At 35.3% G+C, this 23,477-nt stretch overlaps 1 protein-coding gene and 1 pseudogene across 3 annotated transcripts in view; both read right to left on the bottom strand.

Annotated features, from left to right (window-relative positions):
* S6k (Ribosomal protein S6 kinase) overlaps positions 1–23,477 on the bottom strand; it is a 366,025-nt gene that overhangs the window by 290,858 nt on the left and 51,690 nt on the right. The window lies entirely within an intron of this gene.
* Positions 4,048–4,926, bottom strand: LOC150102053 (small ribosomal subunit protein uS5 pseudogene; annotated as a pseudogene).

Genomic DNA, 23,477 nt, shown 5'->3' with positions numbered 1-23,477 from the left:
GAGTCATGATTTGGATTCATAACTCGCTTTGAAAACAGTTAAAACATTATAAATTATGAAACGTAAGAATAATAGAAGCTAGAATAAATATAGATAGAGGCTATTTAACAATAATTGGTTTATATGCCCCAGAAGAAGGAAGAGAACAGGATAATATTGATTTTTATAATCAGCTACAAAACATATATAATAAAATAAATAAAAATGATTACGTAATTTTAGCATGAGACTTAAATGCAAGAATTGGAAACACGAAAATTAATAACGATACAGGAATACATGGAGAACATACTCTAAACAGGAATGGTAATAAATTGATTGACTTTGTAGTCTATAATAACCTAAAAATAATGAATTCCTTCTATAAACATAAAGACATACATAAATATACTTGGGCAGCAAGAGGATAGAAATCAATATTAGATTATTTTATATTAAATAAAAAGATATCAAAATTTACACTACATGTTTCATAGAGGATATGAAATAAGCAGTGACCACTTCCTTGTTAAAATAAAATTAAGATTACCACCTAAATGGCTACAAGTAAAAAGAACAGAAAGAAAATTTGAAACATTTGTTTATAAAACTAGATTATTGAATGACACAAATGTACAATGGCTATATGAACAAAGAATTAACAATATCTAGATAAAATAAAACAAAATGAAGAAATAGAATGGCTTAATATAAAAACAATACTAAATGCAGCAGCAAATGAAAGCTTAGGAAAGACCAAAAAATTCAATAAAAGGAAAAAAACTGGAGATCTGGGATGATACAATCAAAGAAATAATCAAAAAGAAAAAAGAAGCCTATCACAAATGGTTAAGCAGTAAAAGATTAGAAGATGAAATAGAATATAAAAGAATAAGAGCCATAGCTAAAAGAGAAGTCAAAAAAAGACAGAGAATCATGAAACAAATTTGTTTCTAATTTAGAACATGATTTATATAAAATAAGACCAAATGTATATAAGATTTTGAAACACTTAAATGCAGATACCAAAGAACACATAAAATTAAACACCGAATTGCAATTAGAAGAATTTCTAAATTACTACACAGAATTGTGGACAGACAAATATTTTAAAAAAGACAACTGGCAAACATTTAACAAAAATGAAAAGGAAATAACTAAAGAAGAATTAGAAATCAGCCTGAAAGAAATAAGAAACAGAAAATCACCTGGAGAAGATAAGCTAGGTTCAGAACTATATAAATACACAGGAACACGATTCAAAGAAAGACTCTTTTTATTTTTAAATAAAATTTATTCAACTGGTATCCCCCCCCAGTAGAATGGAAAAAAGCAATTATGATTCCTATCTTTAAAAAAGGTAATAGAGATGACCCTAAAAACTATACTGATACCTGTATAGTTTTTAGAGGTATCAGTATAGTTTTTAAAAACTATACTGATACCTCTAAATTCCTGTTACAAAATATATAGCAGAATTATTAGATATGTGAAGAGCCAAAGGCTTCAATTCAGTGACATATAACTTGTTTAAGTTAAGGGATATTACATCCCATATAGTTTCTTAGCCGAATAAGAAACTCAAAGAGTTTCATGCCGAATATAGTAGAAACTATATAAAGTTCGGCGATTCCAAGCGTAAGCAAATACCTGGATACTGCAGCACTGATCCCAAAGGGTAGTGCAAGCTGGGGCAACTCGTGGTAGAAGTGGAGCGAGCTCCGATCACTATTCTTGATATTTGCCCATAATGTGAACTTAGCTCCTAGGAACTGTATTTTTGTTCACATTATGAGAGAAGGTCACTCACTACCCAGACCGGTTTCGACCTTTAATGAGGTCTCATCAGTGAGTAGCCAGACCTAGTTAATATCAAGTTTGTAGCGAACAGAACTTGTACCCCTTCTATGAGTATTGCCTAGGAGCTAAGTTTACATTATGGGCAAATATCAAGAATAGTGATCGGAGCTCGCTCCACTTCTACCACGAGTTGCCCCAGCTTGCACTACCCTTTGGGATCAGTGCTGCAGTATCCAGGTATTTGCTTACGCTTGGAATCGCCGAACTTCATATAGTTTCTAATATATTCGGCATGAAACTCTTTGAGTTTCTTATTCGGCTAAGAAACTATATGGGATGAACAAAATATAGCAGAATCTTAAATAGCAAACTAATGAAATATTCCGAAAACTTTATTTTAGAAGTACAGAATGGATTTAGAAAAGGACGATCATGTATAGACCCAGCCTTTTGTCTACAAGAAACACATATTGCATTTATTGACTTTGAAAAAGTATTTGACAAAGTTAAAAGAAACATATTATTTAACATATTAAAAGAAAGACAAATACCAAATAATATCCTAAAAGCTTTCACAAGTATATATGAAAATAATCAAATACAAATAAGATTAAATCACGAACTATCATATATGAGAGAGATAAACCAAGGGGTCCCGACAGGGATGTCTCCTCTCAGCAACTCTTTTTAATATTTACTTATTATTATTATTATTATTATTCAGGCCTCCAAGGAGTCAAAAGACTCATCGAGGGAGGTCCTTCCTAAGACATAAAGTCTGTCAAGACTCATCGAGGGGAGGTCCCCCCCCTTGAGAAACACAAAGTCTATCATACCACTCTTTAAACTCACTGACCGTTCTCGCTCCCACCACTCCATCAGGCAATGCATTCCACGGCTCAACCACCCTCCACACAAAGAAACCACTCCTTACCCTCTTGCTCACAGTTTCCTTTCGTAACTTCCAGGGATGGCCTCTTGTCATCATCATCACTCCCTCCCGCTGTTCAACCAAGCGAAAGAACTCCCCAGTGTCAACCCTGTAACCACCTCTCAACAGTTTAAAAGTCTCAATCATATCACCTCTCATTCTTCTATCCACCAAACTCTGCAATCCACATTCTCTCAGCCGATCCTCATAACTATCCTTGTACAGTCCTGAAACCATCTTTGTCATCCGTCTTTGTATCCTTTCCACAGTTAATTTATCCCCTTCAAATCCTGGGGACCAAATCTGAGAACAATAGTCCAAGTGTGGTCTGATCAGAGACTTATACAACGGAATGATAACCCTCTTATCTCTGCAGGTCAGTGTCCTTCTCATAATAGCAGCAATCCTCTGTGTTACCTTCACCACCTTTGCAATATGTCCCCTAAACTTCAGGTTTCTATCAATCATCAACCCCAGATCTCTTGTCTCCCCTACTTCCTCCAGTATAACTCCTCCCATAGAGTATGCAGCATCCCATCGATGTTTCCCAAACCTCAAGACCTTACATTTTGCTGCATTAAACTGACACCTCCATTCATTTGCCCATCTATCTAGCTTATTTAAATCCTCTTGCAGGGCTACCACATCTGCACTATTACTAATAATCCTTCCCAGCTTCGCATCATCCGCAAACAACTGAATATCCCCCTGCAATCCACTGGCTATGTCATTGATATAAAGGTTAAACAATATAGGTCCTAGTACTGAGCCCTGTGGGACCCCACTTGTAACCCTCTGCCTCCTGGAAACTGCTCCACCATACACAACTCTCTGATACCTATCAGATAGCCAATCCTGAATCCAGTTGACCAATCTGACATTCAGACCCATGTGCTGCAACTTAAATATCAGCTTATCATGTGGCACCCTGTCAAATGCCTTCGCCAAGTCTAAGAAAATTGCAGTATATGCCTTTCCCTCATCTAATGTTCTTGAAACTTTATTATAAAAGGCTAGCATATTGCTAAAATAAGAGCGTCCTTTCACAAATCCATGTTGATTCTCACAGATAACATTACCCTCATCTGCCCAATGCTGTATACGGTCCCTCACTACTTTCTCCAAGATCTTAACAACTACTGATGACACACAGACTGGCCTATAATTAGACACTTCCAGTCTGTTACCACCCTTATGCAATGGCACTATCTTACCTTTCATTCCCTGGGCACCTTTGCCAAAGCCAGACTTTCATTGAAAAGCCACGTTAAAGGCACTGTCAATTCCCTAGCACATTCTCTCAAAACTCGTGGTGAAATACCATCCAGTCCCACAGCTTTTTTTTTTTTTTAAATACTTCAAGTTTATTTCAGCATGTTCAAATTTCAATCTGCTCGCTCATCACGTTGTGCAGCACCCATGGGTTTGTGGGTCATCAAGTAGTCACTAAATTCCTGATAAGGAGATTTTATCAGCTCTTTTTCATGCCACAAATCAGGGGTGAGATAGCTGTATGTCTGTTGAATTGCCAGATAAGTTGCTTTTGCAAAATTCCCAAGAGTTGAAGTAGAGCCACTTGCAGACGTGTAGCAGTCTTCAATTCCAGCCATAGTTAGCAACTTTTTAGGGACTGGAGCAGAAACAATACCTGTACCTCTAGGAGCAGGTATAAGTCTCATCAAAACACTTCCACACTTGCCAGTTACCTTGCAAGGAACAGTGTGTGGTTTCCCAATATTGTTTCCCCAATATCCTCTGCACACAGGTATTACTGATAGTTTAGCCAAAATGATTGCTCCTCGAATAGCTGTAGCTACTTCTTTGGAACATTTAACTCCGAGACCTACATGGCCATTTGAGTCTCCTATTGCTACGAAAACCTTAAATCTAGTTCTCTGACCAGCAGGAGTTTGTTTCTGAACAGGCATAATCTTGAGAACTTCATCTTTTAATGAGGAACCCAGGAAAAAATCTATTATTTCAAATTCCTTGATGGGAAGTGAAAACAAATAGATATCTTCAATTGTCTTTATTTTCCCATCCTTAACAAGTCTTCCCAGCTTTGTCACTGGTATCCACTCTTTCTCACCTTCCTTTCCTCGTCCTCGACCTCTACCTCTTCCTCTGCCTTGTCCACGACCACCACCCCCAAATCCACCACGAAAACCTCCTCTTCCTCCTCCTCCTCCACCGGCTGGACCTGTGTCTGCCATTGTGTATAGTACTTAGCTTTGATCAATGAAACTTAAATGAAATAATAACAAAATGGAATAAAAATTTACATCAAGGAATTAAACTTTCTCCTACAGTGAACTTAAACACTCTCCTTTTTGCCAACGACCAAATAATAATTACAAATTCTGAAGATAACTTACAGAAAGCTATTTTAGATCAAAATGAGATATCCAAAGATTATGGTATGATAATATCAACAGAAAAATCAAAAACTATGGCCTTTAAAGGACAAAATCCAGCAAGAACTAAAATAGTAATAGATAACAAGATCTTAGAACAGGTGAATTCATTTAACTACCTAGGATGTATGATCACATATGAAAAAGATATAAACATAAAAATTGCAAAATATTTAAAAATAACAGGTGTATAATTAAACCTGTATTTAAACCAAACCTAGTTCGAAAACAAACCAGACTAAAAGTATACAATACATTAGCCCTACCAGTCTTAATGTATGGAAGCGAAATCTGGACAGTAAAACAAAAAGACAAACAAAGATTAAAAACAGCAGAAATGAAGTTTATGAGAAAAACTGCAAAGTATACCCTATTTGATCACAAAAGAAACGAAGAAATTATGAAAGAATTAAACCAAGAACCAGTAATAGAAAAAATATAAACATAAATGGATGGAACATGTTAAAAGAATGAAAACAGAAAGATTACCAAAACAAACTTTAAAGTACAAGCCATTAGGAAAAAAGAAAACCATGACGTCCTCTTAAACGATTCAACAATAACTTCTAAGGCCAGAACAGGCCATGCTAGGCCTAACACCTTGATACGCATGATGATGATGATGATGACTATTTTGCTTGTACAACAGTTTTATTTATTTATTCACATGGAATTTCCTCCCTTTTCTCTCCCCTGTCCCTATTGAGGTGAGTTGAGCCCCCTCATGGGGGATTAAGTATTTATGGTTGTAGAACTGTGTGTGTTCACAGGGTCGGTTTGCATGCTTGCGGGATGAAAAACCCCAGATAAACTGGGGGGGGGAAGCAACCAGCTAACTTGGCTATGGCTGAGAAAGATCCTTAAGCTCCTCACGTTGGCTATGGGAATTGAACCGAGGACACTCCTTCCCCAGGCATATGGTTGCGAAGCGCAAAGCCACTAGGCTAACTGCGCTGTACAACAGTTGGAAAATTTTACATATAAAGCACGTGATTTCGCATGTTGGTGACCAATTCGTACTCCCTTTATTTCTTTCTCCCCTTCAGCATGAATTGACTCTTCTTGGCAGGTTGCCCGACCAGGGTCTCGGATATGTGGTCAGAAAGTACCCATGATAAAGTTTAATTTATAAATCAAGCACAATAAGAGATTAATGACAATAACTAATAATAAAATACAACAATTATAACAACATACTGTAATAAAAGTTATCTGAATGTGAATGGAATCTTAACAACCTCAGATTACATTATTATTCATTTATTTATTATTTTATGAAGTCGAGAACTTTTACCTTTTTCACTTAAAAGGAAGCACTTTACGGCTTCTCTTTGGCATATCTGAATTGCCAACATCAATACTCTAGCACTTTGGGACTATTATTAAGTAAAATATGGGTTACTTGAACACAAGCAGTGCGATACCATGACAGTCGATCTGATAACTAATCAGAACGGCCTACAATTTAAAATTTACGAATTGTCTATTACTAAAAGAAAGAGCCATATGGCTTCATTTTGGCCGATATTATTGGCCAAAATAATGTTGGATATTAGATCCAACATTATTTCAAAGCCAAAATGCTTGTAGAAACTATGAAAGTTCCGTAAGTTGACCTAAGAGCTTACGAGAATACAATCCTAGGCATTCCTGAGTAGCTTTCACTACTTGCCTTAAGTTGCTACTTTGCTGATAATTATAAATTGTTTATTTCTGGAATTTTCCATTTAATATTGTCCAACCGGAGATGATTGTGGATAACTGAAATTGCAGATAGCGAATTGTGGATAAGGAGGGGGCGGGGACTACGATACCATATGAATCATAAGGACATGGTACCAATTAGCATACCTGAATGATAAAATGGGTAGGTCTGTTTAACTAACTATTTAACTAATTTTTTAATTAAATTAATTAAATATTTAACTAATTTTACTCTTTGTTTATAGTGAAATAATACGATGTACAAATTATAAAATTATTGCTGCACTTCACTATACTGTAATAAATAATGAAACACATGGAGCAAGATTAATTCTTAAAGCTGCTGTTTTATTAATTGGAGGATTCATCAGATGAGAAAGGAGTGACTATTATGTTGGAGGTTTTTCCCTTTTTATATATGGATACTATGAGAGCTCTACTCCAATCATCTGGAATTCGTCCCTCTGTCCAGGCTTTCTGCACTATGCAGTGCAGCCACTGTAAGACTCTTATACCACCATACTTCAGCATTTCTGGTCGAATATCAACTACTCCTTCCTTGTGTAGAGGCTTAAGTGCTGTGAGGACATTATGTTGGAGGTTTAATAGATTTTTTACAACACTCAAAAAGAATTAAATTAGAATTTAATACTTCCTATATTTCGTCCTAGTCACTAGGACATCTACAGGGATTACAAAAACAATTAACGTAACATGCACACAAAAACTTACAATACTAAGCCCAACCACGTGGGTGACACTAAAGTCCTATCTAGGTGGAGCACCCTCTAAGGGCGGTAGTAGGTGGCCTGGAATGTAAGGTGGAACCTCTGGTGACGAGTGTCTCCCAAATCTTCGGAAGCTTAATGCAACCGTATTTATTAAGATTTGGTTGGTTTCTGAGAGCTGCTGCTGCTTCTAAGAAAAGTCTCTCTTTCTTGAATTTGCTGTGGTGGAGCATGGTGGTTTTTTTCCATGATACTCTGTGGGTGGTGTCCAAAACATGGTCAGCCAAGCCTGAATGGCCATAGTTGTGTTTAACGATGTACAACTTGTGTTCCTCCAGGCGGATGGATGCTGATCTGCCTGTCTGTCCAAAGTACGCAAGCTTACAGGAACAGGGTACTTTGTAAACTCCAGGCAGAGAGAGAGAAGGGAGCTGATCTTTCGTAGAACGGATAAGGGTAGCAAGTTTGCAGTAGGGCTTATATGCTGTGTGTAGGTTATACTTTTTTAGTATCTTGGCTATTTTTTCCGAAGTACCACGGATGTAGGGTATGGTGATGGCATTTTTAAAATCTTGTTGACGAGAGGGACAGGGAATGGGGGAGGAATTGATTCTTTTTTTGATACTGTGTTCGCTGTAGCCATTGGAGAGGAAAGTTCTGTGTATGTGGTTAAGCTCAGTAGTGAGGGCAGTTCCACTGGAACAAAGATTGTGGGCTCTCTTGGTAAGAGTTTTAATGATGCCATATTGTTGCGAGGGGTGGTGGTGGGAGAGTTTGTGAATGTATCTGCCTGTGTGTGTGGGTTTTCTGTATACAGTGAAGGCAAGTGTATCATTAGGCAGGCGTGTGACTAAGGTGTCTAGGAAGGGTAAACAATTGTTCTTTTCCTTTTCCATAGTAAACTGGATTCTTGGATGTAGGCTATTGAGATGACTGAGGAAGGAGTCTAATGTGTCTGGGCCATGAGGCCAAATAGAGAACACATCATCTACATATCTTAGCCAGATAGAAGGTTTGAGTGGGGCTGAGTCTATGGCTCGTTTTTCAAAATCTTCCATATAGAAATTGGCAAGGGGGGGGGGTGAGAGGAGGGAACCCATGGCGGTTCCCTCTATCTGCTTGTAGACAAAATCTACAAGAAGTTATGAAAGTCTGGCAATTACAGAAGTGTCCTAATTTTTCTCTGATGGAGAAGAAATTGTTGAGCCTTTTCTTCAAACATATGTAAGATGTCTTGGTGATAAAAATATTAAAAAGAAAGAACACGAAATTGCTCTGTCAAACAAACAGTTACAAGATGTACCAAAGAACTCTCTTATATGTATCTGAGTGACTGGAAGACCTTATCAGTGCTTGTACTTTCTTTTCTTTAGGCGAATCTGCTCACATATGTGATATAGCCCAGTTAAGCATTTTTATAAGAGGAATTGATGACAATTTTAACGTTTTTGAAGAACTTATTGGTCTTGAATCACTTCATGGAAAAACATGAATATCAGACATATTTGAGAAAGTAAAATCATGCCTAGAAATTATACAAGTAGATTCTAGTAAACTTATCAGTTTGTACTGACAGAGCATGGTCAATGACAGGTAAAGTCACTAGTAACTTTGCTTGAAAACTTTCTGTCATCCTTTACTAAAATATCACTGCATTATACACCAAAAGTCATTCCTCTTCTTCTGCAGCTTTTCCCACTTAAATAGGGTCACTGTTTGTGGTGAGTCTCCTCCACAACCTCCTGTCTTGGGCTGTAGTCACATCCAAATTCTTCATCCTCAAGTCCTCCTCCTCCTCCATCTCTCTTCTTTGGCTGTCTGCACTTCCTCCTCCCCTGCACATCCATCTGCATGACCTTTCTTCCCAGATACTCTTCCTCCCTCCTCATCATATGATCAAACCATCTCAACCTTGCGTCCTCAACCTTGAAAGTTCGCAACTTTCACCATTTCCCTTACATAGTCATTTCTCAGGCGATCCTTTCTGGTTACACACCGCACATCCACCTAAGCATTCTCATCTCCGCTACCTCCATTCTGCTGATGTTAATTTTCCTCAGGGCCACAGTTTCCATAGCATACATCATAGCTGGTCTCACTACTGTCCTGCAGATTTTGCCTTTTAGATTGATCGCACCTTCTTATCACATAGCACTCCAGCAATCTCTCTCCAGTTCTTCCATCCTGCATCCAACTTCCTTCTCAACCTCACCATTCTCTTTCATTGTTGAACCTAAGTATCTAAAGTCACTGACCTTCTTGATGAAATTTCCTTCTAGCTCCAGATCTGTCTCCTGGCTGCCATCCACTTTGCAACACATATACTCTGTCTTACTTCTGCTCAGTCTCATACCTCTCTCTTCCAATACTTTCCTCCAAGTTTCCAGTTTAGCTGCCACTTCTTCATTGTATGGAAAAATGTTAAATTTGCAGCATGTTATGTTATGCTACTGGTTGTGTGTGTGTGAATAAAATTATGGCAAGAGGATTAAACAGAAGAGAATATTGTGAAGTGTTATATTTGGAATATGGCAATCTCATTCTTCATTGTGAGGTGCACTGCCTTTCTAGAGGACAGATTCTGAGCAGATTTTGGACACTGAAAAATAATTTTCATAATTTTCTAGAAGAGAATAATGAGCGGCCAGAGGAAAGAGCTCTTTTATGTGATAACAATATCTGTTTGATTTAGCATTCTTAGTTGATGTTACCAGCCATCTCAACGATCTAAATTTGAAACTGCAGGGCAAGAACAAATTGTTTCCTAGCTTTTAGATTGATCAGTAAATGATATCAATGTGTTCACGATGAATTTAAAACTGTTTACCTCTCAGTTAGAAAATGAGAATTTAAGCTAGTTTTTGCAACTTAAAAGAGCAGAGTTAATGTGTTGAATATAATAGTAATTTTGCAAAATATATTAGAAAAAATCAGGTAATTGCAAGTCAGTTGAAAATCATTTTTGTGATTTTGCTAAAGAAGAGAGCAGCATACTTGCATTTATAAACCCATTTTCACTTAGTGAACAAAAAATCATGAAGATGCCCAGTAACATGCAAATGGAACCTATTGACTTGAAAACAAATTCATTATTGAAGATGAAAATCGATGAGCTACTCAGTCCCAAATGCTTCTGACATGATTCATTTCTGGCAATCATTACCCTGTGAGCATTTTGTAGAATTAAGAAAATTTGTCCAGAGTTATATCTGTCATTTCGGAATAATGAACAGATGTGAACAAGCATTTTCAGCCATGAAATTGATTAAAAACAAAACGAGGTTGCGACTGACTGATTCAGATTTGAAGAATTCTCTGCTGCTCTCAGTAACTAATTTAACTTCAAACATTAAAACCTTGGCAAAATAAACAGACTCAAAAGTCTCCTTAAGGTAAGTAATGCTTATTTTGTTTTTATATTAAATCAATATATCATGTCTATATTAAGTATCTTTATATTAACATATTTTTACAATGTGTTTTTAAATGTACATGAGTTGTATAGTGCATTTGAACTTGTACATGCAAAAATGGCACATGGAATGTAAAAGGTTAGCCACCTCTTGACTAATCATGAACAATAAATTCTTCAAGACTTTCAGGGTGCGGGAGGGGAGATTGACAGCAGAAGTCTGTTTCTTTGAAAATTTCTATAAATTATGTCCAACTTAGTGTGCATGGTTTTTTTCAGCATAAATTTCTCTGCAAAAAATAAAATGAGCAAGCAATTAAAGTTCCCATCATTATTTTCTACTTTGCTAAATCTCTCCATGTTGGGATTCATTTCCTCAAACAATCGAAACTGTCCTATTAATAGAAGCAAATGCCTCTATAATTTTTTTGGACGGTAAACTTCTTTTGAAAAGCTCAGCTTCTTGTTCTGCTCTCTGTCTCTCTTCACCTGCAACTTTCTAACTCTATAAGATCTTCATCCACAGCTTCCAACAAATTCTCCACATCTTCATTGTCAATCTCCAATTAGCTAGCAGCACTATCTTGTCACTGATCTCTTGTAGGCTTTGTTTTTGCCAAATCCAGTCACAATGTATGAACATATATTTTCAGCAGCTTCTTCCAAACACCATTCACACACTCTGCTGTCAATTCATCCATGCTGTATCTACAATCATTAGACAATGCAGGATATATTATTTTCAAAAGGTCTCTGAGGGTTTTCGCACCCTTAATAATAGCAACAGTCTGAGCAAAAGTATTTCTTAAATAATAAGTCTTGAAGATGGCAATAACACTCTGGTGTCTGAATGCAGAAGTGAAATGGTATTCAGATGAACGTGTAAATGGGATGGCCATCATAAGTCTAGGACTGATTAGATTAGAGCTATTTTCCTATCAATTTTTATGGTTTTTCTTTTTTAGGAAATTTTCATACCAAATTTGTTACAGCAATTATTTAATTTCGTTAAGAGTCTTGAAGGCTAGATCAAGATCTATATTAGAACATATTACCCACACAGGATAGAGAACTCATCATAATAAATTCAAGTTCTGGTTTAATATCTTTTCTTTTCTAATGTGATTCATTAGAAAAGAAAAGTGAATAACAGCAAGACAAAGTAAAACTTTAAGGTCTGAGTTAATGGAACCATCTTCACGTACATCTTTGATTTGGACTGCTGACCTATAACTCAAATGGATGTTCTAGAACAGGGGTCAGCAAACTGCGGCTAGCGAGCCACATGCAGCTTTTTGGGTACGTACATGTGGCTCTGAAGTAAAATTGAAAATAAAACTATCATAGTTTCATTTATAAAATTTTTAAAGGATTTTATTCACATAATGGTGATTTCATTTGTTTTATAGGTCTCGCAAAACTTCGTGACACTAAGATGCAAGATGTCAGGGAGGGGAAAGCGAGCGTGGAGGGGGGTATACACAGAGTGGAGGGGATGGTTGAGCGCATGGTAGGCAGGGCAGCCAAACAAAGTGACTAATTAGGATTAGGTTTTAGGGTGCCTCGACATCTGAGGTCATTTGCAGAGCAACAAAGTGACTAATAAGTGAGCGCACGGGTGCCCTCTACTGGGCAAGGCAACATTGGCAAAATGTGAAAGAGCGAAGTCCGTGTCGCTTTGCTGTTTCTGCAACTTAGTATTCTCTTTGGCTGGGTGCATCCAGAAACTGCATTAAGGTGATAAAGGCAACCTGGCAATTATTATTATAAAGGCAATTATTTTAAATATATATATAAATATATATATATAATATTGGTTTTATTATATTTAGATACGTTGACGGTCGCAATTTACTGCGGCTGTATATTTTATATATACATTATATAAAAAGAACTAAGTGATTATTCAAAGTAATAAATGACAATAATTCGATATTACAGTTGCACATGTAATAAAGCAAGGCAGAGTAAATCGCGACTGTCAACGTATCTAAATATAATAAAAATAATATATATATAGAATTATAATAAAAATAATATATATATATATATATATATATAATTATTATTTTTATTATATTTATCGCGACCGTCAACGTATCTAAATATAATAAAACCAATATTATATATATATATATATATATATATATAATATTGGTTTTATTATATTTAGATACTTTGATGGTTGCGATTTACTGCGCCGTGTTTTATTACACGTGCAACTGTTATAATAAAACGTGTTACTGGTGAGATTTTATTTTTATTATATTTTCAGATTATTGTCATTATTTTGAATAATTACTTAGTTCTTTTTACATAATATATTTATATAATGTGTTAAATAAAATATATTGTTTAGGTTGGTTTTTACCATGGCTACGAAGAAAAAACTAAGAAAAATAACAGATGAGCATCGTGACTTTAAAACTGAATCTTTCGCATTTATCTCGAACTCAGATGGCCTTCCAACCTGTCTATTTGCCAAGAAAAACTGGCACACAACAAAAAGTCAAATTTGGAGAGACACTTCACAACAAAACATGCCACATTTGCCAGAAAATATCCTGTCGGTGACACGAGAAAGAGAGCAGTTGAAGAACTTCAGAAAAATGTTGAAAAATCAAGTTCTGTATTTAATTATTGGAGAGAGTCTGCAAATGATGTTAATATTGCAAGCTTCGCAGTGAGTCAGGAGATCGCTAAGAGAGGAAAACCATTCACAGATGGTGAATACATAAAATGTTGTTTTGTTAATGCATCTGAAGAACTTTTTTGGGATTTCAAAAACAAAGCAGAGATTTTAAATAAAATTAAAAACATACCATTATCTGCCAAAACAGTAGCAGATAGGACAGTTACAATGTCCTCAAATGTGACCAACCAACAAGTCGAAGACGTTAAATTAGCTTCAGCTTTATCAATTGCAGTAGATGAGTCTTACGACATCAAGGACACAGCCCAAGTTTCCCTTTTTGTGCGGTATGTATCATCTGAGAGAAGAACTTCTGGGATTATTGCCACTCAAGGGCCAAATGGGTGGAGAGGACATAGCAAATGGCGTCCTTGAATGCATGGAAAAAAATCATATCCCACTCAATAAAATTGTGTCAATTGCAACCGATGGTGCAAAAAAGTATGATGAGAGCAAAAAAGGATTTTGTTTCAATTTTAGAAGGAAAAATTAATCATGAAATGATTACTTTCCATTGTATTAGAAATATATACATGTTAGCACAAGAATAATGTTTAATTTGCCAAATATTTCTTGTGCTAACGTGTATATATTTCTAATCATTATGTCACAAGTATCATTAAAAAATCAAATTTTATTCCTTCACGGGGAAAACTTCACCAAAAAAAACAGTATATTGGGCAAACTATCAGTAACTCAAGGTAAGTTACGAGTGAGGATCATCTTTTTAAAAAAAATGCCGCGACAACAAGATAATTCCTAATTTTGCTAAGATTAAAGAAACCATTAAATCTCCTGGAGCTCATAATATTTACAGGAACACCAGTTTATCTTTCATCCGTAATCAACTCAAAGCAGCTAAACATGATCTGGCTATTAACATTCAGCTAGTTTCTGATCTCCGTATCTATATCTCCACATCTTTCAAACATGGTTCTGGATGTAGCTAAACGCTCTTTACAACGTTCTTATAAAAAACAGAATCAACATCTAAACCACAAATATGATGTTCTTGTTTCTAAACAAATCAAGCCTTTCCATGTTCCAGATAACTGGATCGTCAACGTATCCGGTAGGCCTTTAACCAATAATGAAATACTCATCCTCTCAAAAGGACGATTTCTCTATTGTCCCTAAAAAGATTCCATATCTAGATTTTCTAGTTAACATCGAACGGAACCTCATTCATCTGTCAAGTGAAAAAGCTAATGCTCTCCGTCTAGAAGTTGCTTCTTCGCTACTTAAAGCCAAGCTTCCTCATTTGAGCATATCTCCTTCTGAAAAGAAAGCTATACATTCCTTAAGAAACAACAGTCACCTCATCATTACCAAAGCTGACAAGGGAAAAGCAACAGTAATTATGGACTCTTCAAACTATAAAAGAAAACTTCCCCTTTTACTTCGAGATCACTCAACATACCAGGAACTCAATTACGATCCAACCAACAGACAACTGAAGAAATTAAATTCCCTTCTAGATGAGGTCATAAGTTTAGATATAGACACTATTGAAAGACAAAAAAATCATTTTGCAAGGCCTCCCAGGTTTTATGGTCTACCAAAAATACATAAGATAGATATTCCTGTTCGCCTTATAGTGGATTGTACTGATTCTCCTACCTATCGCATAGCCAAATATCTATCTAAATTACTGAAGTCACACATTGGCGGCAACTCACGCTCTTTTTTGAAAAACTCTTCTGATTTCTTAAATAAATTAAAAAACTTCTCTTTACAACCTACAGATCTTATGGTTGCCTTTGATATAGAATCTTTATATACGAATGTACCTCTCAAAGAGACTTTGGATTTACTAGCTGACATCTTCCCACAAGATATTATAAAACTATTTGATTTCGTAATGCACTCTGGATATTTCTTATGTCAAAATAAATTTTACAACCAAGTGGAAGGAACAGCTATGGGAAGTCCACTCTCTCCTGCTCTTGCAAACTTTTATTTAGAACATCTAGAAGAAGTCCTTCTAGATGTTCTAAATAAAATCTATCTATTCCCTCAACCATCCTTTTGGATTAGATATATAGACGACATCTTTGCTGTATGGCTTCACGACAAAGACTCCTTACCTTCCTTTTTAAGCAGTATCAATTCCTTACATCCTCGTATAAAGTTTACCATGGAAATTGAAAAAGACAACAAGTTATTCTTTTTAGACGTCCTTCTCATCCATTCACCTTCTGGTATTCTTACAACAACAGTTTACAGAAAACTAGCTTTCACAGGTCGTTATATGCTCAAAGAATCTGCTCATCACCCTTGTCAAAAAACAGGAGTCACAAAATGTTTACTCCAATGAGCCAAAACTAACTGTTCAACTTCTCATTTATTACAGAAGGAACTTTCGACTATCAAACATCACATGAAACTAAATGGCTTCTCCGAAAAGAGTACACAACATCTTTTCGATTCTTACAAACCAACACAGAACAACCAAGATTCAATACATCGAGTTCCAATTCCTTACATTTCTGGGATTTCAGAACCATTTTCGAGAATTTTAAAGAAATATAATCTAACAGCCACTTATACACCTATTAATGAATTATCCAACCATTTTCCTTCATCTAAACGCTCAACCCTGTCTCTACCTGGTGGTGTGTATCAAGTTCCTTGTAATCTTTCTTACTTTCTTACAAGCTGGACATTCCATAGAAAAAAGAATTCAAGAGCATCAGTCATCAATTCAACACAACAAACCTGAGAAATCTGGATTAGCTCAGCATGGATTAGAAACAAACCACAACATCCTTTGGTCCAAGACTCTCCTCCTACACAGATGTCGCTACAGATTTGAACGTTTATTTAAAGAAAGTGTAGAGGCCTTACTTCAACATCCTAACTTGAATTGTAATGACTGTATATCTATATCAAAAATTTGGGAAAGTTTAATCAGGATAACCAATTAATTTTTTTTTTTTTTAAATCAGTCTAATGTTATTTAAGATCATTACATGAATTTTTGAATTAATATCTTTGATTATGTTTTAAAAATGTTTACTCTTCTAATACTTAGCAATATGACATCATGCGGTCATTCTATGTATGAATGATCAATTGTTTGTATTCCACTTTGTTTTTTAAAAACTATTCCTATGTAGCCACTGAAGATGGTCTGTAATATTCAGCCCGAAATATTTGGCAAATTAAACATTATTCTTGTGCTAACGTGTATATATATTTCTAATCATTATGTCACAAGTATCGTTAAAAAATCAAATTTCCATTGTATACTCACCAGGAAGCACTTTGTGCACAAACATTTACAGAAGAAATTGGTAAAATTATGGAATTGGTAATCAAGATTATCAACACCATTATAGCAAGGAGGACTTAACAATCGACAATTTAAAGAGTTGCTAAGTGAAATGGAGAGCAAGTATTCAGATCTTCTCCAGGGTTCGATGGCTTTCCAGAGGCGACATGTTAAAGCATTTTGCATCTTGCATAAATGAAATCAAACTATTCCTCGACAACAAGGATGTTCAACATCTAGAATTAACAGAAGATCAGGGTTGAAAAAATTGTACTTTATGGTATATGTTACATCACAACTGAATCAGCTCAATCGTAAATTACAAGGCAAGGGAAATACTGCTTTTCAATGCTAGAGGAAGTTATTTCGTTTGAAAAGAAATTGATTCTATTTGCTGAAGATTTAGAGAGGGGAACTTTAGTTCATTTCCCCAACTTGTCTCGATATCGCCGAGAAAACAATGCCCTCATTAACAAAGATTATTTCAAGACAGCAGTTTTAAACATGAGAGAATCTTTTCTTACAAGGTTTCAGGAATTCAGAAATAATAAAGTGACTCTAGCTTTTATTACAAATCCTCTTAATGCCAATGTGAAGGAATTAAATTTTTCTCTGTTTGATATTGACACGGCTAATTTTGAAATACAATTGCTGGACTTGACAAGCAAAGACTTATGGAGCTCCAAATTTGTACGTCTTGGTACTGAAATAGAAGAACTGGAAAAAGAAAAATGCAGTCTGATTTCACAGCGCAAGTAGACTGCTATAAAAGAACTACAGAAGGCAGCCTCGATGATTTTCAATACTTGGAATAGTCTTCTGGACTCATATCATGAGTTGAAAAAATTTGCATTTGGTGTTCTCAGTATCTTTGGGTCTACATATTTATGTGAGCAATCGTTTTCTAACATGAATTTCATTAAACGTAAATTGAGGAGCCAAATTACTGATGCCAACTTGGAATCTTGCCTTAAATTAAAAACGACTAGTTACAAACCGGGTATACAGAAACTTTGTAAGGAAATGCAAGCTCATTGCTCAACTTGTTAAAACCAATGAGAGCAATTAATAATGATATAATTAATATTATAACTTGTTATATATTACTATAATATCACTTTACATTTTCTTTATTTGTAAAAATATATTTATGGCTCTTGAATAATTTTTAAATTGTTGTGAGGGACAGGTTTGGCTCTTCCGTCTCAAAACTTTGCGACCCCTGTTCTAGACAGCATATCCACTCTCTCCAGGCAGACTATAGATTTAAATCTCACCATGAGTATACATCATGTTGGAGGTTTAATGGAATATTTACAGCACTAAGAAAGGATTAAAAACTGATTTTAATGCTTCCAATATTTCATCTCAGTCACTGAGACATCTTCAGGGATTACAAATAACTTTTGTAACACACACCCACACCCAAATACAACACAATACTAAGTGAAACATGTGGGTGACTCTAAAGTCCTATCTAGGTGGTGCGTCCTCTATGGGCATTTTGTAGGTGATGTAGGATGTAAGGTGGGACCTCTGATAATTAATGTTACTCAAATTTGGGGAAATTTTATGCAATTGTATTTATTTAAATTCAGTTGATTTCTAAGTGCCACTGCAGATTCTAAAAACAGTTTCTTTGTTTGAATTTGCTATGGTGGAGCATGGTGGTTTTTCTCCAGGAGATCCTGTGGGTTGTATCCAAAACACAGTCTGCAAGGCCAGATTGACCTTGCAGATCATACATCTGCAATCACTATGAACAATAAATTACATGATAACCATAGTAATTAACTTTAATAAAATTAAAGTACAGATATTTCGTATGCATAGAAACAAGCAATCAAAGAAACGAGAATACAAGATACATATCACAATCGGTGGTTTTAAAATTGTTGTTGTGTGCTGGAAATTAATATTGATAAATAATATTAGATTAGATTAAAATAAAGATTAGAATCACGACTATGGTCAATCTGGCCTTGCAGACCATGTTTTGGATACAACCCACAGGATCTCCTGGAGAAAAATTTGGGAAACTTAATTATCAGAGGTCCCACTTTACATCCTAGACCAATTACAAATATCCATAACGTGTTCACTTAGTATTCTGTTATATTTGAGCATGTTAAAAGAGTTATCTGTAATCCCTGAAAATGTCTCAGTAACAGATGAAATATTGGAAGCATTAAAATTAGTTTTTAATCCTTTCCTAGTGCTGTAAATATTCCATTAAACCTCCAACATCATCTCATTTCATTCCAGCACTTAGGCCTCAACACACGAAGACATTCATAAACACGTATACTTCAGGTGGTAAATGAACCTCATCACGGGTGCAAGCCCATCACCAGTCTGCTGAATGAAATTCCCTAGTGGCATAAAAAAAAGTTCCATGTTTGATCTATAGAAACAGGGTTTTCTGATAATTTAATCCTTTGCCTGCCTAGTACTATTAAAATATACAACAGCTTTATGTTTTGTGAGTGGGATTCACAAAATCATATATGTGTAGAGAGGTAGATACACACACAGTTCTGTACAAAGTTCCATTTACAACATAGTGTTTCAAAGGGTTTTGTCTCAGTACCTGATTTAAGATCTACAAATGTTTATTAGAAACTGTTATCTGTTTAAGAATAGATCTATAAAAAATTTGAGATGGAAATGAAAATTATATATCAATAAAATATTTTTATCTTAGTATCAAAAGAGTCTTCAATACAATGAGTTATGGAACACAATTAAAATACAAATACAAGAATTTTAAAAAGTACCATCATGGCTTAAGTAAGATACCAACTTGTCAATAAAATTCTTAATAAGTTAATTAAAAAATACACACACACGATAAGAAAATAAATTAGTATTCATACAGAATTTATACAATAATATTCTCATAGAGGTGATAAACAAAGGCCATCAGATCTTTTCAAATAAGGGCAATGGACAAAGGTCTTGCACTTTTCTTTATATAATAAACTTTCTATAAGGAATCTAATCGTGTAAAAGTTTTCTTTAAAAGGACTCTGCATGTAGTAGAGATGCAATGTTCAGCTAAGTCAGACTGCTCAGAGTCATGGTACTGGATATAAGATTTACATTCATGGCAGACAGAAGAAGAGCTACACAAGCAAGGGATCTGGCAAAGACCTAAAAAGTCAAGTGAAGAAAATTCATCTTTAGGTAAAGAAAGGAAGATTGAAATTTTCCCAACAGGATGAAAGGAAACCATAATGTTGAAAGGGTCAGAATTTTAGCAATAAGTTCAGACATTCCTTTAACATATGGAAAAGGAATCCAAGAGATTTTTTCTGGAGATATAGAGACTGCAGCCAATGAGTCCTTTAATACCAAAATATTTAACAGTGGGAGTGTTAAATGCCTTGGTATTAAAGGATTCACTGAAAGCACTTTTTAAAAAGGTTGATTTGATGTAATTCAATTCTTGGAATAATAGTTCTAATTTTCTGGTTTGGATGATGTGGCATAGCATGAATGTAACAATCAGTATATGTTTCTTTATGTCGTATCACAGCATAAGTTTAGGAAAAATATCATTAATGGAACAATATTCAAGGTGCTCCATAAAGTAATTAGCAAGTATAGTAAGGTACAGCTGCTAATTACTTTATGGAACACATTAAATGCTTCCAAACTAATGGAAAAAGTCAATCAATAGTCAACTTCTCCACCTAGAGGCCGAATTAAGCAATGATTGCTAGTATGGTGTTAGATCCTGAATGAGAACCTTTTTTTTTTTTTATCCAAAGGGTCGTTCAGTCAGGATTTAACAAAAAACAAAATTCTGAACTAGAAATACTTGTAATTTTAGTCAAAAAGGCAAAAGGTAAATATGTTAGAATTACCACAGAAAGAACTAAAGTAGAAGTGAAATTTATATGTTGGTTTATATATATTTATATCATCATCATCAAATTCTTGCTATGTACCCTCAAGGGGTGTACAGGATATGATAGTACTACATGAAAAAAATTACATCATTATTAATTTCCTATCTACAATTTTCCTCCAAATCAGTCTGTTACTTGTCAAGACTCCAACATTATCAGATCTTATATTTCTATCGTCTAAGGCACTTTGTACTGTATCAATCCACCTATATCTTGGTCTTCCTCTAGGTCGTTTTGCTGCCAACCTGGCAGAGAACACTTGTTTTGCTAATTTTTCCTCGCCCATTCTGTTTAAGTGACCATACCGCCTGAGATTAGCTCTGCTAACATATTCCTGGATGCTGACAATGTCAAGTTCTTTCCTAATATCCTCGTTTTTAATATGATATTGCCATTGATGCCATCTGTTCATGCCTATAATCTTTCTCAGGACTCTCATATCTGTGATCTCTAGTCTTTGGTCAAATGTTTTACTTCTGACCCAGAAGTAAAACATTTGACCAGCTCTCAGATCCATAAGTTAAAACTGGTTTGAAGACTGTCTTGTATGCAGCTAATTTAGTTCTGACTAATTTCTCTCTTATTCCATATGAATTTATTCAATTGACTTCCCACCATACCAGCTTTGCTGATTCTGTTGTCTATTTTTATATTTAATTTACCATCTTCAGTAAAAATCGTGCCTAAATAGCTGAAATGTTTTACTTGTTCCACAGGTTCTCCATTCACAACACAGTTGACATTTTCAATGATTCTGCATATATTCATTGTCTTTGTCTTTTTATTACCATAGAAAGAAGTAAAGTAGAAGTGAAATTTATATGTTGGTTTATATATATTTATATCATCATCATCAAATTCCTGCTATGTACCCTCAAGGGGTGTACAGGATATGATAGTACTACATGAAAAAAATTACACCATTATTAATTTGATGCCATATCTATTACAATAGCTATTCAATTTAGTCAGAGAATCTTGCAGACTTGTAGTGGATTTATTTAGAAGTATAACATCGTCAGCATAAAGCAAAGAACTGACATTAACATCACCAATTCTGATATCATGTTTCATACCACTTTCCTTCATAATGTGATCCATATAGATAATGAATAACAGAGGGGATAATGTACATCCTTGTCTCACACCAGATTTAACATTAAACCATCTTCCTGTACTTCTTTCAATTCTAACTGCTGACTTACAACTCAAATAAAGACTAAGTATTGCTTGATATAATGCCCCATTGACACCATATAACTGCAGCGTATTGAATAGCTTCTCTCTTGGCACCTTGTCATATGCCTTTTCCAAATCGACAAAACTTAAATACAGATATTTGTTATATTCCCATGCTTTCTCGACTATTTGTCGTAAAGTGAAGATCTGATCCTGACAGCCTCTATTTGGCCTGAATCCAGCTTGTTCTTCACTAAGCTTTTCTTCCACAATTCTTCTCAACCGTTTCTCAAGTATACTTGCATATATCTTACCAGGAACACTCAGTAGGGAAATACCTCTGTAATTCTCACATTCAGTTTTATTTCCCTTTTTATATATGGATACTATGAGAGCTCTACTCCAATCATCGGGAATTCATCCCTCTCTCCAGGCCTTCTGAACTATGCAGTGCAGCCACTGTAAGACTCTCACACCACCATACTTCACCATTTCTGGTCGAATAACATCTACTCCTGCTGCCTTTCCACATTTCAAGCCTTTGATGGCTTTTCCTACTTCAAGTATGCATATGTATTCCTGACTGCATGCCTGATCAGTGTTTTTTACCACTGTGCTGTCATCACTGCTTGTTTCATTTAGAAGTTTTGCAAAGTAATTACTCCATACTTCAAGGATATCTTTTTCTCCCGTTTTCATGTCACCTTTATCATCTCTAACTCCATTTACAACACTCTTTCCTCCATTCCTAAGCTTCTTCAACAACCTCCAGAATATTTTGCCACCTTCTTAATATTTATTTTCTATATTCTTGCCAAAGTCCTCCCATGACTTTTGTTTAGCTAGTTTTACACAGTGTTTAGCATTCTTGCATTTGTTTCTATAATCTCTAAGAGCACAAGCTGACTTATTTGACAGGAACTTTTGATATGCTTTCTTCTTTTCCTTCACTGCCTCTTTAACTTCCTGTGTCCCCCGGGAGTTCTGATTTTTTTATCCTTGCAGACAACCTCACCACATGCTGCTCTGGCAGAATCAATCAATGTTTTCTTCAGAGTTTGCCACTGAATCTCCAAGGTTTGATCCCTGTTCTCAAACTCTTTCATTTTTTCTTCAATAATCTTTGTGTATTTTAGTCTACAGTTCACATCTGAGAGCTGCTCAACTTTTATTCGCTTTAAAACTTTCTTACATGTTATTCTTTTCAATATGAAATTCAATTTTATCTTGCTCAAGACTAAATAGTGATCACTTCCAATTTCAAATCCTCTGTACACTCTGGTGTCCTGCACCAGGGAGAAAACATCACTATCAACAATAACATAGTCAATGAGACTTTTCTTATTCCTAGCCTCTTCTCTCCATGTGAATTTGTGCACATTTTTATGTTGGAACATGGTGTTAGTAATAACCAGTCCCATGTCCTGAGCAGAAATCCAACAGATATTTG

Source organism: Typopeltis vanoorti, chromosome 11 (assembly GCF_054136105.1).
Source record: "Typopeltis vanoorti isolate ZY-2024b chromosome 11, IOZ_Tvanoo_1.0, whole genome shotgun sequence".
NCBI classification, from domain to species: Eukaryota; Metazoa; Arthropoda; class Arachnida; order Uropygi; family Thelyphonidae; genus Typopeltis; species Typopeltis vanoorti.
The sequence above is the reverse complement of the archived record's forward strand: the minus strand, read 5'-3'. Positions and strand labels throughout refer to the sequence as shown.